Genomic DNA, 15420 nt, shown 5'->3' on the forward strand with positions numbered 1-15420 from the left:
CATCAAGTAGTTATCAGCTGAAGGCAAGTTATACCATCCAGGCCTGTAGTGATCCCCCCCTGCTGATTCTAAGATCCATTGATAGGCGATCATAATTTGTGTCATAAATATACTCAGGAATTTCAAATATAGTTCTATTTTTTCGCTACTCCCTTGAGTCTTGAACTAATCTTGAGTCTTTGGCATATATTACAAACAAGATTTTTAAAAGTATAAATATCAGAAGTAATAAATGTCATGCACTAAATGATACCATAAGTTTCTCCATTAAATGGTGCCAGTTGAGGAAAGTATATACTTCTTGCCCTCCGTGATTATACTGGTATTCTCTAGACCCCATTCAGTGGCTTATGTGTCAGATCCCCTGGGTACCAGAGAAGCCCTGCAAAACCATCCACATTGGCCCCTCCCAGGACCAAGCCAACTGAAAACCTGTATTGACCACCTGAGCCCCCATTCCTCGGGGGACAGAGTCCTGTCACCTAGTACTGATGCCGTGGGCTCCTGCAAGTAAGGCCTTCACTACCTTCAAAGCTGGTCAACACTTACTCTAACATTTCCACTGATGGACATGGTGGTACCTTCCTAAAGGGCCTGCAGAAATAACCCAAAAAACCTATTTCCCCCTAAATGGAAGAAGTTATGCATGCCTTTCAGTAAATGTTCACTTTTGGTGGTGGTGCCTCAAGCCATTGCAGGAAAGAGGGAGTGGGAAAGAGGGCTTATGGGAGAGAGGTCCCCTCTCCCTGCTTCAGTTTGAGTGGATTCATTGCCCTTTTACATGTAGTTGGCTTCCATATAAGATTTTGTTGCAAGAAAGCCTCAAGGTGGTTTGCATATCTCCTTAGGCTACTCACATCTACTCCCTACTTAAGGTTGCTAGGTTTAGTAAATAAAAATACATGATATCCAATTAATTCGAATTTCAGATAAACAACAAAATAATTTTTGTATAAGCACATCCCACATATTGCATAGGATATACTCATACCAAAGAATGATCAGTTGCTTATCTGAAATTCAAATTTAACTCAGGGCCCTGTATCTTATCGGCCAGGCCCGTCCACTCCCAATAAACCAACAGCCCTTTCTCCCACTCCAGAGCCTGACAAAGTGGCACCTCAGAGATTGCCTGTCTAATTGATCCCTTTTGGTAATTGCCCCTTAAGCATTTAGCGGCAACCCTTCCCTATTCAGATCTCAGTCTGTTGACCCCTGTCCCTCAGGCCCAGCCTTTGTCATACTCTGCTCCCATCTGAACTCGTGAGGATAGTCTGGCTCCAGGCCCCACTGACCCGGCTCACTTTGACATTGATAATCAGAATGAATGACTCCCTTTTAGGCTTACCAGTCAGGGCAGGCTTTCACCTGTGTTGATCACTGGAAACGTCTATATATCAACACTTCCATTTCTTAGTGGGGAAACAAAACCAAAAAAGGTTTCCATCATAAAGAGTCTTGACCAAGATTGGTGATCTACAACTAGTTGGTTGGTGTCAGGGGTTGAAGGGAGCTAGGGGCTGGTAAAATGCTATGGGAGTTGCCTCTGGTTGAGGGTATAGGAAGAAGAGAATGTGTTCTGCCATAGCTGTGAAATGAATGGAAGGATCTAGAATGTGGCATGAAGAATATTGTCTCAGATACCAAAGACATTTGACATGGTGCTTCTAATAGTTCTCGTCTTTTTCAGCATAGAGTGACAGAAGAGCAATGAGAATCAGAGTCAAAATTTGAGAGTTACTTCAGGATCCGCCTAATGAAACTCTGAGGCAGGTATGTAACCTCCCTGACCTTTCTCTTCCATGGAACAGGACGCTTGTGCCTGTCTTGCTGGGTTTTGTGGGAATTAAATAAAATACCACTTAAAGTCACGTTCCCTTCCATCTCCTTCTCCTCTTTCCTAAATTAAATTATTTTCTCTGCTTTAAACAAAACAAAACAAAATGATTATGGTTTTGAGAGTATAAAGTAAGGAGGTAAAAAAAAGAAAAGAAACATCTAGAAATATTAACATTAAAGAAAATTATATAACTTATTTTGAAAATATTCCAGATAGGCAGGAGAATATGGAGAGATTCAGTTTAAAGACAGAACACACACATTTACTGCTTCTCCTTCCGGAAATACAACTGAAATTGTGGCAAAGGGACAAACAAAAGCCATAAACCTGTAGAAGAAAGAGAGTAAGAGAGAGGACAATAGCCACAAAATTTGGGGAGGCAGAAAGCAGAAGAATGAACTGACTTAGCCCTCCATAAAAGGAAGAGTAGAGTTTTCCAGAGAGGGAAAATGGCTGCCCCAGTCTGAGAATACAGGAGATAATGAAGACAGGAGGGTCACAACCTAAGCCCCCTCCCCAAACCTTCAGCTGGATGAATACCCTCCCCCACCTTGTCAGAGGACCAAAGTTGCTTCCTAAATGCTGACTGTCAGGCATAAACCTCCCAGGCAGGGAACAACTCAAGAGAAAATACCTAAAGAATTCTGAAGCAATGAATGATCCTCATTGAAGAAAAGGTCCTCAGCCTTTAGGAAAGCCCAAGACTTACTCTAGTTTACAGAGAGTCCAAATAGCTTATTAGTACTAAATTTTTGTTATCAGACATCTGAGGGGGAATTACTTATATGAAAAATGAGGTGCTAAATAAATAAGAGTGTGGGGGGGGGAGATTCAGAGGAAACCCAGACTATACATTTAAATGAAAACTTAAAAAAACAGTCATTAATGTCCTCACAGTGATGATCAAACATTTTAACCATGAAACAAGAACAGGATGTCACCAAAAAAATTTCAGAAAAAACCTAACTCTTAGAAATAAAAAATACCCACTCTCTTAAGATAGCATCAACCATAAGACATATCATTTTTTGTACGATATTTTAAAATGCACAATTTTTATTTTTACCTACTGAAGAATTTTTAATATGGCTTAGAGACAGATGCATTATACCTCATCACCATTGTGTGCGTGTATGAAAATATAAGAAAAATGTATTACTTCCTAAACATCTTCACATTCAGAGTCTGAATCTTCTGAAACCACTTCTCAACTCAGAATCACTGACATCTTTTCTCCTTCATTGAATTTTTTTGTGCCACTAGAGTACAAATTATGCATCTTTTATTAAAGATCTATTTGTTTATTTGAGGAGGAGGGGCAGAGAGAAACTCTAAGCAGACTCTGCGCTGAGTGCAGAGCCTGATATGGGGCTGGACATAGGGCTGGATCTTATGACCCTGAGATCATGACCTGAGCTGAAACCAAGAGTCGGAGGCTTGACTGATTGTGCCACCCAGGTGCCCCAGATTATGCATCATTTCTTAGCCAATTACTCCACTAGAATCTTAGGGATTTTTTTTCCTAAGCTACTGATACCCATTCTTCAAATTTTAAATCTAGCACTATTTTCACTTATACTGTAGTTTCACCTTCTCTCAATTGAATTGTACATCACTGGATGTCACGCACTTCTCTTCAAAGTCAGTAGAAAATTCTGACCAATTGAGGTTCGACGCTTCAGTGATGATCTTGCACAAGGTACAAGTTGGTCACGCCAGCTGCTTGTTGCTTTGGAAGTTCTTTCATTTATTCCAAGGCATTTGGCATTTTTCTTGCCTCCAGCTACATTTCTTTTTTTTCTTTTTTAAAGATTTTATTTATTTATTTGACAGAGAGAGACACAGCAAGAGAGGGAACACAAGCAGGGGGAGTGGGAGAGGGAGAAGCAGGCTCCCTGAGTGGGGCTTGCTCCCAGAACCCTGGGATCATGACCTGAGCCGAAGGCAGAGACTTAACGACTGAGCCACTCAGGTGCCCCTCTAACTACATATCTTGACATGTTGTGGTATCAACAATGCTTATAACTCATGTGAGATGACAAGTTTGTAAAGGCATAGGCAGGGACAACGATGCCATGACACCTGCCTGGACAACAGTCATTGTAATGGGCCATCAGTTATTAATTAAATCCTGAATTTAGAGGCTTTAAAATGTGAAAAAAGGTGCACATTGATATCAATGAAGAACATTAAAAAAAAAATAACACTCACTGGAGGAGATGGAAGACTTAAGAAATCTCTCAGAAAATAAGGGGGTAAAGAAGATGCAGAGAAGGAAAAATAAAAGAGAAAAGATAAAAAAATTGGAGACTGAATACAGAAAGTCCAGCAAATGAATGTAAGAAATTTGAGAAAGAAGAGAGAACAGACCAAATGGAAGGAGAAAACAATAAAGAAATAATTCAAGAACATTTCCTAGAACCAACATACAAAAGTTTTCAGGTGGAAAGGGCTCACCAAGTGTCCAGCACAATGGATGAAAATTGTAATACTCAAAGGAACATCACCGTAAAATGAGAGGGAAAAGATACCTTGAAAACTTCCAAAAGGAAAAAACAGATTGCTTATAAAGAAGCAGGTATTAAAACGACTCTAGACTTCTTAATGACTACACCGTAAACAAGGAAAATAAAATAATGTAAAAATTCTCAGGAAAATGAGATTTAGATTTAAATTTCTATCTCCAGCCAAATTATCAAATATGAGACTAGAATAAAGAAGTCTCCAGACACGCAAAATCTCAAAAAATGTATCTCCAACTACGCTTGTAAGATATTAGAGGAAGATATCAGAGGAGGTACTCCACCAAAATGAGTGAATAAACCTAGAAAGAATTCAGGCAATCCAGCCAAAGAGAGTCGTAAAAGGAGTCCCTACGAAAAAGGTGAAGGAAATACAGGACGACAGCTTTATTTTGAGCCTAGAGAGTAACCAGCCTCTCTGAGGAGCAGGTCAAAACAGTTGGGGAGAGACAATTCCAAACAGATGACACTGATAGAAAATCAGTTTTATTGACAGGAGATTCAGGCCACAGGGAAAATTATAGAAATAGATTAGATATGGTAAGTTGCTTAGAACAATAAGCAAAAGAAAAAATCTTGACAATTACTAACTTCAGGGAAAATATAAAGTTGAGGAGGAAGCACAGTGTATATGACTCAGCTAGTCAGCAGTGACTAGCATTTATAGTCACATAAAGAAATCCCCAAATCCCAACATACCCCAAATTGTGATATATCCGGATTGTGTTGGGGGGTGGTCAAGTAATATGTATATGAGATGGGAGCAGTGGAAAAGTTAATGACAGAAAATAAAGTCCTCACCTTCCAATGTGGGAAATCAGTAGATAATGCTTAAAAGTGAAAAATCAAGAAACAGTGGTATAAGAATGTTATCAGAGATGGGAAGATAAGGACCAAAAGTTGTAGCTAAAAGTTCAAGTGGTTCCTTCTGGAGATTGTTAGCCAGGGCAGGGGAGCAAGGGCCGTGCTTGGGACTGTTCTTTTTTTCACGATAAACCTTATAGAATTATTTGATACATTAAAATGCACAGTAAAAAAGTTAAAACAACAACAAAATATTTGGAGAGTAGTAAAAATAAGAGAGGCATTAGAATGAAGTGATCCCCAGAATCTAGGCATGGGTCCAAGTCTTTTAACCTCTCTGACACTCAGTTTCCTAACCTATAAAATATAAATTATAGTGTGGATCCTAACGTCCTGGATTGATTGCAAGAGATAAATACAGTAAGCTATGTGTAAAGGTTTTGTAAATCTAAAACTCTATAGAAATGTAAGGACTTGTATTTATTAAGTGTACAAGGCAAAATGCAGCATAAAAAAACTAGTTTAATAAACAGCTGGCTCTTTGGAACTTGTTTGCATCCCTCAGAAAACTCGAACCAAACACTACTGCTATGCAGAGATGTCATGGCTAATTCTTACAAAAAATAAAATGTTGCTACCTTCCACGGGGCGCTTAGCTGCTCTTGTGAATGTTTGTGGAGTTTGAAGTGAAGCTAGTGTTTCATGTTGTGTGCTGGGTACATATCTAGGGTGTCTTGTAGGACAAGATGCTCCCGAGCCATCTTGACCAGATAACCACACACTAAAAAAGGCCAAGTTTGTAGTATAATTAATAACATTGTACAAATTTCAGTTTCCTGGTTTTGATAATACTCAGTGGTTATATAAGATGTTATCATTGAGGGAAGCTGGATGAGAAGGACACAGGAATTCACTGTACTATTTTTGCAACTTCTTGTGAGTCTAAAATTAATTCAGAACAAAAAGTTAAAAAATAAAAGTATCCAGACCCAATCAATGCCCCAAATGAAAGAGAACCCAAGCTACATCTGGGATGCAAGGAGACTGTTAACCCTGAAAGAACAGAGGATGGTTCTTACAAGGAAATGAGGTATTACACCTTTCTAGGCTGCTCTGTTCTTGCCAAGGAGGAATGGTCTTTCAGCAGATCCATTTTCCTGAGCTACTTGCTCAGTATGTCTCTTCAAACTACTATTTTATTTTTGCCATTAAGAAAAATTATTAGGTACAGTCACCCACCTTGAAGAAGGAAAGGGGTATAATCATTGTGCCTACTTTCAGATAACAAAGCAGGAAGTCAGAAGTCCCTGGGTAACCTGAAAAACTCCCAACTTTGTTTTCTTTAAGGTGCCAAGACGCTTTGTGCCACTGGCACCATGGATGGGGGGGTTTCCCGCATGCTAAATAACTCATGCAAGATGCATTAGCCCAGAGCGTCGGAAGTTCCAGATTTCTTGGCAGCAAGGGGTTATGAATAATCCTCTCCACTCCCCTTGACAGTTGGAGGCCTCGCAAAGTGTTTTCTAGCCCTCACCCCTCCTGCCCTTTGATCTTGTCGAGGAGAAGTCAAGATAGCAAGTTGTTCATAGGCGACTAGCCACAGTGCCTCTCCAACTTTACGGTGCATAGGAACGGCCCAGAAAAAAAAGAGATCCTCAGGCCACACTCCCTGAAACTCCGACTCTGGGCTGAGGCAGGTTTATCTCCAATATTGACAATTGACGATACTGACTGTAGATCACACTGTGGAAATCACTGGCAGAGGGTACTTGGCTTATAAAAGATAAAGAAAATAGTTTATTATATACAAGGTTGAATTAAAAGACATATAAAAATCAAAGGGTTTGATGTGAGCATCCAATTGTTAAGAAGCGAAAATGTGATCATTGTTTATCAGTTCACATTTTAGATTTAATATTTCCTTCAGTAATTAATCATTTAAGAATGAAAATTTAGGGGGCACCTGGTTGGCTCAGTCGGTTAAGCATCTGCCTTTGGCTCAGGTTATGAGCCCAGGGTCCTGGGATTGAATCCTGCACTGGGCTCCCTGCTCAGAGGGGAGCCTGCTTCTCCCTCTCCCTCTGCCCCCCACCCCCGCTATGCTCGAATTCTCTCTCTCGCAAAAAAAAAAAAAAAGAATGAAAATTTAGAATTGTCCAGTTATTTTCACTTATGACATATGGCATCAATCTTGTTATTTCCATCAGTCTAATTGGGACAATATGAAGCAGAATTCTTAGTGGGTTTTTTCCCCCAATGGTAAGGACTTGCATCTCAATTGCACAGACTGTGAGCATTGAGTGATGTATAGAATTGTTGAATCTTTATGTTGTGCACCTGAAACTAATATGTAATACTGTATGTCAACTATACTTCAATAATAAAAGTAAATAATAAATAAATAAAGTGCACAGGCTGAATTCTTTTTAAAGTATCAACAAGCAGAGGAGCAGAAGAAATGGAATAACCAGACTTTCTTAGTTTCCCTAGGTTATGGTTATTTAGGAAAATTCATGGGGCACATTGGCTTTAAAGCTGGCAGGATGGTCTTTAAACAGGCCTTTTTTTTTTTTTATTACTCCAACCCAGTTCATATTTCCCTTCCTGAACAGCATTCCTATTTTAGCATCTCATTTACCTTCCAACTTGGCCATTTATCAGTTTTCCAAGCACAAGACTTCTGTCCTCAGCAGGACTAGGAGCTCTGGGCAGAGTGAAATCATACCACTCTCCTACATGCTTTGCATGTATCAACAGTCCTCATATATCAATAAATATTTGTTGTATGAATCCATGAATAAATGGATTGTAAATAATAATGGACAGTAGATGACTGTCAGTCAGACCGCCTTCACCAAATAAAACCACTCCGGACGGGAAGGGAGGTATACCAGAGAGAATGCTGAATTTAGAGCCACCAGAACTAGTCTCTGCTTCCTTAATCTGAAACCTTTGAACCAGTAGGATCCACAAGAAATTTAGTGCAAGCTACTAACACAAGCTACCTATGTAGTTTTAAATTTTTTAGTAGCTCTATTTAAAAAAAAAATAAAAATAAAAAAGAAACTAATATTGCACTCTATGTTAACTAGCTGGAGTTTAAACAAAAAATTGAAAGAAAAAGGTAAAAATAAAAAGGTGAAACCAATTTTTTTTTAAGATTTTATTTATTTATTTGAGAGAGAGAGAGTGAGTGCATGAGGGTGAGCAAGGGGAGGAGCAGAGGAGGAGGGGGGAGGGAGGGGAAAGAATCTTGATCAGACCCAGAGCAGAGCCGGGAGCCTGACGCAGGGCCCTGAGATCATGACCTGAGCCAAAACCAAGGGTCGGAGGCTTAACTGACTGAGCCATCTAGGCACCCTGAAAATAATTTTAATAACATATTTTATTTAACCCAATGTGTCTAAAATATTATTTCATAGGGGTGCCTGGCTGGCTCAGTTGGTGGAGCATGCAACTCTTAATCTTGGGGTTGTGGGTTTAAACCCCATGTTGGGTGTAGAGATTAATCGAAAATAAAAAATCCTGGGGCACCTGGGTGGCTCAGTCAGTTAAGCCAGTCTGAAAGCGAATGACTTGATTTCGGCTCAGGTCATGATGTTAGGGTTGTGAGATCGAGCCCCGCATTGGGCTCTGCACTGGGTATGGAGTCTGCTTAAGATTCTCTCTTTTCCTCTCCCTCTGCGTGTCCCCCGATTGTTCACTCTCTTTCTCTAAAAAAATAAAATGAAAGAAAGAAAAGAAAATATCTTAAAAATAAATAATAAAATATTATTTCATCATGTACCCAATATAAACTACTAATGAGACATTTTCCATTCTTTCTTTCATACCATTTTGAATCTGGTATGTATTTTACCCTTATAGCACATCTCAGTTTGGACCTGCCACATTTCAAGTGCTCTCACGACCTCAAACGGCTGGTGGCCGTCATAGTGGAGAACACAGGTCCAGAGGTGTGTTGGCTATGAACAAGCGTCATTTTCCTTATCTGGAAAATTGGAACACTACCTTCCTCATAGGGCTTTGGTGAAGATTCACTAAACCAATGGAATGTGAAGGTGTGGTGGCTTATAACACAAAGGCTCATTTCTTGCTTATACTACACATCCGCTGAGCAGAGTAGGGACTCTTAAAGTTTCCATTATGTTCCTTTTAACATTTGAGGGGGGCAAAGAAAGTCACATGGCCACACCTAAACTTCAGCGGGAGTGAAGAATTGCAATCCTACCATGTGTCTGAAAGGTGGAATGCAAGAAATATTTGATGAACATCGTGAAGGTCTAAATCAGAGAGTATTTCAGAAGTTATTCCAACAATTATTTTTACTAACTTCCTGAAGAACTAATTTCTGTAGTCCATACTACTGCCAGAGATCACCTTTTAAAGACAGGATTTTTCTGTCGGGGGCTAAGGACAGGGAACCACATCAGATATCTCAAGAGCAGCAAATTCTTCATCCTGTTGTGCCTTTGCAAATGCTGATCTTGCCGGGACAGTACTCATTGGTCAAGAGTCAAGTCAAATACCACTTGCTTTGTTCAGTTTTTGACAGATCTCTCCCACATGTTAGGCACCGTTTAAGGAGTGGGGTATACCACATTGAACAAACAGATCAAATCTCTATGTAGCTTAATGAATCTTACTTTCTGATTTCCTCTGCAGAATGAGGTCCTTCCCTCCCGAGCGGCACACTTCCATTAGAGCCCATTACAGGATAGCCAGTTGTTGAGATGTCCCTCTCTCTCACTTCTGTGGAGAAGGCTCAGTCTTATCTTTAGCACCAGCTTCTTGATATGCGTAGAGTTTGAAGACAAGGTTATTAAAAGGTCAGCGTCTGAAACAAAAATTCACAAGTCAACTCATAAGTTTGGTGCAAAAGCGACTCCCCTGGGAGAGGGCTGCAGTTGAGTGTCTTCTAGATCTAGGGACAATGGCCAGGATATATTATGAAATAGACACTTCAGTGCTAGAAGTGGGATTGGAAAGTAAGAACTGATTGCCACACACAAGTGAGAGAGCCATTGCATCTGACGGCCCTACAGGCATTAGAGATACAAAACTTGGAGGGGAGGACAGTTTTGTCACCTGTGAAATGGGTATAGTACCTACCTAATGGACTGTGGGGATTAAAGGAGAGAATCTTTGTAAAGGACAGCGCTTGGTGCTTATTAAGAACTCAATATATTATTATTATTGAAATAATTATTTCAGTTATTCTTAGTATTACTGAAATAACCATTTCAATAATTACGAACAATGCCTCTTATTGTTCTAGACTATTGCTTTAATTTGTATTGGTTTCAGCCACCACCTTCTGCCATATGTGTTGAGCAAGCCTGCTTTAGACACTCAGACCTCGTTCAGCGGAAGGTACTTAAGTGAGCTGGAATGGGGCTTGTCTGGGGCTCTGGCCAGCAAACTGCGAGAGAGTGATTTGGAGGATATGGACAGTCATCTTCCGAGCCACATGAGGAGACTCTGAAGAAAGGAGCCCCAAACAGGAGGCAATGAAAAAAAAAAAGGCATCCTGATGACATTGTCTGAAGTTGGACACACCACTGGACATCCAGCTTCCAGGAAACTTTTTTTGGACAAACTGGGTGCTACTTTGTACTGGAGTTTTAATCCACATAGCAGGGTCACTGCCATCAGCTGCTGTCCAGGAAACCTACCTAAAAGCCTGCCTCCCTGTCCATGGCCAGGCTCTTTCTTTATCCCTCAAAGCCCTCCTTGGGGACACAGCAATTAAACTTTCTTTTTTTCTTTTTAAGGTTTTATTTTTATTTATTTTTTGTGAGAGAGAGAGAATGAGCCAGCACACAAGCCTACAAGCAGGGGGAGGGGCAGAGGGAGAAGCAGGCTTCCCGTTGAGCGGAGAGCCCGATGCAGGGCTTGATCCCAGGACCCTGGGATCAGGACCCCAGCCAAAGGCAGACGCTTAACCGAATGAACCACCCAGGTGTCCCACAATTAAACTTTCTTATGGGGCTTTCCTGGTGCTGCCTGCACCCTCGCTCTGCACAGGGTAGACTCTCACCGCCCAACCCCTCAGAGAGCTGGGTGACGGTGGGACCCCTGAATCACCATACCTTCTGGGGTTGGGGAATGCAGGCCAGGCTCAGGGCTGTTAGGAAGCGAGAGGTGCTATGCGCATTTTGGCCCTGATCCCAGATATCAGAAGGGCCCTGTTCAAGTCCATGAGTTTACTTACATTAAATCTGTTTCCTTGGACACTGTCACGGAAGCTGTAACTTTCCTCTGTCCAGCCCTCCATGCCTTTGAAGGAGCCTTCTCTTTTCACTTGGTGTGATCATTCTGGGGCAATCAGTCCCGGCACCTCACTGCTCACCAGGTGACCCCAGGAGTGGGGATGTGCTCCAGGCAGGGTAGCCCAGCCACCAGTAATGGTGATTGTAAAGGGGGCCATCAGCCTGGATCTGCTGAGTCCACAAGACCGCATCATGTCACTAAATTATACTTTGATTGTGATGGTGGTTACCACTGAATTTGTTTGTCAAAACTCATAGAACTAAATACCAGAAAGGGTGAATTCTACTATCTGTAAATTATACCTCAAAAGGGATCAGAATACGCCACCCCAAAATATGCCACTTTGGCATAGGGATTATTTTTAGCTAAAGGCAACTGAGAATCAACAGATGCAGGAAGAGTTCTTGCCCTCCCCTTATCTGCATAAAGCAGGACATACATTTCCCTTTGTGAACGTGTCTCCCCTCCCCTCCACCAGAAAGAGAGTGACTCTTATCACTGTGGATGGGGGGTTGGCACCGAGATGAGTCTGTGCAAACATGCCTTACTAAAAATAACCTGTATCTTCCGTTATTTGCCCCATATATTTGCTCATCACTCCCCCATGATTTATCATCCCTGGAAGCCCAAAGCCTCTTTCCTTTCTTAAAAGGGAATATAAATCCTGTATCTAATCACTTCTTGGAGTTTCCTTGTTTTTCTCTGAACGCCTGTGTATGTGAATATTAATTAAAATTATATGCCTTTCCCCTATTAATCTGTCTTTTGTTGGTTTAAATCAAAGGTCTCTACTTACTGAACCTAAATGGGTAGAGGAGAAGTTTTTCTTTCTTGACAAGCTCAATTAAAAAAAAAAATTAAAAATAAATCCCTCCCTGAGAAATGTTTATGTAATATTAGTAATTGTGGGTAAAGGAAAAAAGACCACAAAACAGCATGCTCAGTTTGATCCTACAGTGGACATCTGTGGTTTGAATTTGCCTAAACCCTCTTTTCCCTCTGAGAGTCTGCCCCTCCCTTATTCTGGGTGGTCTGCATGTAACTGTCAAGCATAAAGCGTAATATCCCTGTCTGGTCAAAGGAGCAGATACATGACTCTGACTGACTGAGCTGATAATAGTAACCCCCTGTCCTTGGGAACATACCTAGAGAAGGCATGTGATTCAAGCAGGGCCAAGCAGAGCTCACCTCCACACTTACAGACAATGGGAAAGAGAGGTCTCTTCTCTCTTCTTGGTACCATTTCCAACCATTTGATTTTTAAATGGAAGCACAAAACCCCAGTTTCCACCACCATTCATGTCACAATGCTGAGGGAAGCCAGCCTGAGCTAAGCTAAGAATCACTGTGCCTGCCATAGTTTATGCCCAACCTCAACCTGGACCCCTACCACACTCTGGTCTTACAAAGTTGTACTCCTACCAAGAGTAGATGAGAGTTCTAGTGGCTCCACACCCTCACCAACAGTTCTAGTGGCTCCACACCCTCACCAACAGTTGTCAATTCCATGAGCATAAAACAGGATCTTGTGTTTTAAATTTGCATTTCCCTGATTACCATGAGGATGAGAATTTTCTCATGTTTATCAGTATGTAGGTTTCCTCATCTGTGAATTCTTTTTTTTTTTAAGTTAATAGTCCTTTTATTGGGGAAAAAAAAGACTAGCATTTACAATTTGGAATGGATGTAAATTGAAATTTTTTAAATAGCAGTGTTGATGGTCATGCTGAAGTCCACAGCTCCAAGTCATGGTTCAGAAGGTTTTAAAAACAGAGTCGGAAGATGCTCCATTGGTAACGTCCACTTTGTTGATCATATCCTGCAAATCGGCTTTTGTTGGGTTCTGACCCAGTGACCTCATGACAGGTCCAACTTCCTCTGTTGTGATGGGTCATGGTCATCTTTGTCAAATAGGAAGAAAGCTTCTTGACATCATCATCTGTTCTTGGGTTAGCTCATCAGCCACTGCACTGGGGCGGCCAAGTCTCCAGCTGGCCTCCTTCCATTCCCATCTGTGAATTCTTTATTCATGGCTTTTGCTCATTTTGTTGTTGTTGTTGCATTATTTGTTTTTTTCTCATTAATTTCTGAGATTTGTTTTTCAATGTATTCTGTGTACTGATTCTTTGTAAGCTAAATATATTGAACTGATCTTATCCCACATATGACTCATTTTATTTTTTTACTTTTAAAATACATCTTTTTGTTGAACAGAATTTTAAAGCTTTAATTTAATTAAATGTATCAATTTTTTCCCTCATGGTTTATGATTTTTATATCTCAAGTAAGAAATTCTTCTCTATTTTGTTCAAAATTTTAAAAATTTTGCTTTTTACATTTAGGTTTTTAGCTCACCTGGAATTCACTTTTTGTTTTTTTTGTTGTTGTTGTTGTTTTTTAAAGATTTTATTTATTTATTTGAAAGAGAGAAAATGAGAGATAGAGAGCACGAGAGGGAAGAGGGTCAGAGGGAGAAGCAGACTCCCTGCTGAGCAGGGAGCCCGATGCGGGACTCGATCCCGGGACGCCAGGATCATGACCTGAGCCGAAGGCAGTCACTTAACCAACTGAGCCACCCAGGCGCCCTGGAATTCACTTTTTGTATATGCTATGAGGTAGGGCCTTATCTAGTTTTGGTTTTTTTAAATTTCCATATGGCTAATCAGTTGTCTTAGTAGGATTTATTAAAGAGATTATTTACTAAAAATCGATATCCTATTAAAGAAATCTTCCTCATACTGATTTGTAATGCCACCTCTATCATTAACATGTAGATTCTTTTAATTTTTTTAAGATAGTTTGAATTAATGTTTTTATTTTTATTACTATTTTTTTAATGTTTTTATTTAAGTAATCTCTACACCCAATGTGGGGCTGGAACTCACAACCCCGAGATCAGGACTTGCATGCTCTGACTGAGCCAGCCAGGTGCCCCTGAATTAGTACATGTTTTTAGTTAATCCTAATCTATACAGAATTTGGCATGGAGTGTGGCAGGCAACAAATCCTATATATGGAATTAGTTGGGGTTGGAGGTAGGCTGAGTGTGCCACTGTTCTGGGCCAGGAAGTTGGCCATTCTTGGCACATGGTAGCAGAACTGTTGGTTAAACTGAGGTTTGTTGTCTACTGGGACTGCAGCATTTGTGACATTAGTAGGAAAAACTCAAGCTGTTAGATACATCTTTAGCCTTTGGAAAAGAGCTACAGTAAAGACAGATTTAGCTGAAGGAGGGCCATCTGAAAGAAAAGGGGGGAAGAAATCATATAGCTTTCCTTACAGATGTCCTTTCTGTTTCCAGAAGGAAATCCAAAATTGTTGTATATATATTTGGTTGTCTGAAGCCTGCCAGAATTTGAAAACCAAATTATCTGACAAACTAAGGATAGTTATCTGTAAAGGAAGGAAACTAGAGGATTTATCAGAAAATACAAATGGATTCCAGGAGCCTGCTATGTTCGTGCCCCCATCTCCCTTCTTCCAAGCATCTGTTAAAAGACTCACAGCTTAGATCAAGGACAATTGCACTGCCTTTGAAAAATCAGTTGGAGGGCGCCTGGGTGGCTCAGATGGTTGAGCGTCTGCCTTCGGCTCGGCTCAGGTCATGGGTCCTGGGATCGGATGAGCCCAGGGTCAAGCTCCCTGCTCAGTGAGGAGTCTGCTTCTCCCTCTCCCACTGCCCCTCCACACCACTTGTGCTCTCGCACGCTCTCTCTCTCTCTCTCTCTCTCTTAAATAAATAAATAAAATCTTCAAAAAAAAGAAAAGAAAACTCAGTGGGGATACAGCCTATGAGCATAGAGCAATTTTTGACACCTTTCCACCCAAGATTATTAATTTCTTATTGCTGTTGTGACAAATTGCCACTAATTTTGTAGCTTAAAACAACACAAATTTATTATCTTACAGTTCTGGAGGTCAGAAGTCCAAAATGGGTATCACTGGGCTAAAATCAAAAGACTGGCAGGGCTACTACATTCC

General features: G+C 40.7%; 1 long non-coding RNA gene across 3 annotated transcripts in view; it reads right to left on the reverse strand.

The window, feature by feature from the left end:
• The window catches only part of LOC112835364 (uncharacterized), a 68316-nt gene that overhangs the window by 24064 nt on the left and 28832 nt on the right, over positions 1 to 15420 (reverse strand). For all 3 annotated transcript variants that reach the window (XR_012380074.1, XR_012380075.1, XR_003211188.2), the window contains exon 2: positions 9813 to 10003. This is a non-coding gene — a long non-coding RNA (uncharacterized lncRNA). The remainder of the gene's footprint in view (positions 1 to 9812; positions 10004 to 15420) is intronic.

The sequence above is a fragment of the Callorhinus ursinus genome, unplaced genomic scaffold (genome assembly GCF_003265705.2).
Source record: "Callorhinus ursinus isolate GAN/ISIS: 27379988/994484 unplaced genomic scaffold, GSC_fseal_2.0 scaffold11, whole genome shotgun sequence".
NCBI classification, from domain to species: domain Eukaryota; kingdom Metazoa; phylum Chordata; class Mammalia; order Carnivora; family Otariidae; genus Callorhinus; species Callorhinus ursinus.